Below are 3,527 nucleotides of genomic sequence, written 5' to 3'. Positions count from 1 at the left end.
CGATGACAAACTGTCCTCAGGTGAAATCGGGCTGATCTGTTCATCTTGGAAAAAGTTGGAATATCAGGAACACTGGCAGAACTGTCAACAACAGTATGAATACATAATCCAAACGTCTCTGCTTATTAAACCAGTTTATTCCTTCAAATTATTCATTTCTTTAAGAACCTGCAAGCAGTTTAATACCTTTAATCCCAGCTGTCAATCAAACAGGCCACCACCTCCATTATTCTAAACTTAATAAGATGTAAATAAGTAAGTTACATAGATGGTTCATGTTACCACCATCAGCATCCTGTTCAAAATGTCACCAAAGGCCAATTTATGCTGGCTGATGAAGTTAATGAGCTCATTAACAGTCCAGGTGTGATGAACATTGTTAGATATCATCATTTCTGCTCCTTCTGTGAGTCAGAAGGTTTAAATCTGAAGTCAGGAAACATGGTTCTATTTTATGTTCTAAAACTGAACCCATCTGAACAACCACAGGAGCTTTATTTTACTCCAAACGGTCTCAGATCATTCTGATGCATGAGCAGAAACCACAACGGGAAGTTGTTAGTGTTCTCAGAAATACTTCTGCTACCCAGGTTTTCAAATTTAGTTCAAGGAAACGTTAACGTCCAACCTCTGCGCACAAACCAACTACAGCCAGCTCCTCACGTCTGACTTCATGTCTTCGTGGGGACCGTTTGTGCTTTTGACTCCACTTGTCCCTGAGTGATAACACAACAGATAATAAATCAGCACTGTTCGATGGAGGGTCTGATATTTGGCGTGAGTTACAACGAGCTGATGAAACAGCTCAGCCACAAACAGGAAACACAGCACTGCAGACTGGAGGACGTTGGTTCAGTCATGTGGTCTCTGAGCACCGCCTGTGTGTGAATGGCACTTTGTTCCTGAACTGTAACTGTAACCAATGTGGGTTCAACATGCTGTCAGTCATCAACAGTCAGAGTGGATTTATCAGAAGCTGAGTCTGATGTGAACTCATCCTCCATCTGAACTGATGTCTGATCAGGTGGCGGTCACATCGACTTGCCAAAGTAACATGAACGTGAATGACGAGGGTGGGTCTCCATCGTCTGGCTACGTTCAGGTTTTTTTATCTCAGGTGGAACATCAGAGCTCTGAGTCACCACAGGAAATAAAATACATGTGACGTGCGTCTGAAAGCCGACTCTCTTCCGCCACAGATAAGAACCAGATGTTTGCAGAACTTGGAAAACAAACAGACTTCTCACTTCCAGCACTCAGAGAGTCAGCAGTTCACCTGCAGGTCTCTGTGGGAGGCCCAGATCTGGAGGTTCTAACTGAACCACACATTCGACAAACAAAGGCTGCAGAGCGACGGCAGGAATTCATTGGATCTCATTCACGTCCACATCCTCATGATGTTAATCCGATTAATTAAAGTGTCTGGTACCAGAAAAACCCACAAAACCACAAAGCTGATTCCGTTCTACACTTTGTTCCTTCTGTAAGTTGGATCTTTAAAGTGAAGCCATGACTCATTAAGTTTGCTGTGGAAAGCAGAAAAGCCTCTTTTGTTCCAGCCAAGTGAAGCAGATTATCAGCCAAGCGTGATGAGACCTCCCACACGTCGCTTGGTACAAAAACATTTCTTTTTCTTTTCATGTGTGACATTCTTCTCATTACAGCTGGACGCGTCCTTCCTTCAGCTCAGCACGGACCGACAGCCTCATGTGGTCACAGATCATCTTTGTTTTAAACGCTGCTTTAAACCAAGAAGCCACCATGATGTCACCCTGCCTCCGCTTTGTAAGCTGTCTGTCGGCCATCTTGCTTTTTGAAAGGGGTGGGGCTGACGTGTTCTGCACTCCATCCTGAGTACAGGTCCTGGAACAGTCAGACACACAGTAGCCCCGCCCCCTAATCCATTCCCTGATTTATGGTCTGAACTGGAGCGTCGTTCAAAATCTGTCACAACGCCTTTATTATTTATATTATATTGTTATTATACAAGTTTGTAAGTTCCTGATAAAACTCAATAAAATGAAGGCGTCAGTTTTGGTTTTTGCTCTTCATGGTTGTGTAACCAGAGGCCTTCGCTCACGTGTCTCATATTCTGACAGGAACAGAACGCCATGTGTCTTCCTGCCTCCTCCCTTCCTCATCATTAATAAGACAAACGTGTGAGAGGAGGAAGGAGACGGGCAGAAACACCGTCTCTCCTAATCTCTATCATGTGGCAGACATTCACGTGCCCTCCGTCCTGATGGATGAGGAGTCAAATGAAAAGAGCCGTTCTCAGCTTTCTCCATTCAGACCCTTCACCTCCACTCTCTGCGGTCTCGGCTCATTTTTGCCTTTTAGCTTCTTGTTGAATGCAGCTTTTCTTCACCTACTCAGAGGACAGTCTGACGGCGACTGACTGTTTAATGGTTGTTTTAAGTAATCAGATGGAGACGATGCTGTCTGGGAAACCGTTAGAGGTTTTGGGAAAAGGACCCTCCGATCCTTCCTGATCTGTTTTCATCTGAATAAATAATTAGAACTGAATGAAAGTCATTTTCATCTACATCAATTCAACATCAGCCAAAATACTGGACGCATCAGAATCTGTCCTGGGATCAGAAAGACTCCGTCCTCTGGAGCCTGCACGCATGTCCCATCAGACGCATCAAGAAAGAATAATCTATTTTGTCTTTTGAGAATAAGATCAGGGTGCAGTTGAGGGTCGCTCAGGAAAAGTGGATTAAAGTTTGAAAGCTTTGAAGGTGAAACACACGTGTGTCTGGACAGAGGGAGTATTATCCCGAGGCCTGCAGCGTGAGCTCTCATATCCTTCACAGTGTGGTCGAGAGGCCCCGTCGCTCTGGGCCCTCTTTGTGTATTACCCCGAATAAAGGAGCCCACTGTCCAACTGCACCACAATCCTCTTCCTGCATATCATCGCCTCAACATCACTGTGATGGACGCACGGCGAGGTGAAGACAGAACACATGAGAAAATGCAGAAGGGCGGAAAAGGAGAGGAAAGTAAGTCAAATAAAGGCCGCGGAGTGAACGGAGAGAGAATCCACATGAGCAGGAAAGTAAAGAAGAATCCAGAATCAGATAAAAGTTTATTAAAAGGAGGACAGCAGAGATATCAGGTGACTGGAGGAGACACAGTCTGTCCTCAGTGAAGAGGACAGATGTTCACAGCTGAGGATCCTCCTGTCAGAGCAGCTGGGCAAATATGAGCAGAATGCTAATTGTCCAGCTAACGGAGCATGGGAAATATGGCAGGAATGCTAATGAAGGATAACAGAGATGGTTCCCAGGTGGTCACGTCCTGGAGCAGGGCATTTTACCTGAAGAGATCCAGGTGAGGCTGTTCCGCCTGGACAGACGGCTGCCGAGCTCACACCTCATCATTTGGGTCGATTACAACCATGTTTTATTTTTATGTCACCAACTTAAAAAGTCAAACAGTAAACATGAGCTGGATTTCTTCTCCACACAGAAGTCGATATTCCATTCAGTTCAGTGACTCTGCAGGCCTGAAGGAGCTAAATG

Source organism: Echeneis naucrates, chromosome 5, assembly GCF_900963305.1.
Source record: "Echeneis naucrates chromosome 5, fEcheNa1.1, whole genome shotgun sequence".
In the NCBI taxonomy this organism is placed as follows: domain Eukaryota; kingdom Metazoa; phylum Chordata; class Actinopteri; order Carangiformes; family Echeneidae; genus Echeneis; species Echeneis naucrates.
Note: the sequence above shows the minus strand (reverse complement) of the source record.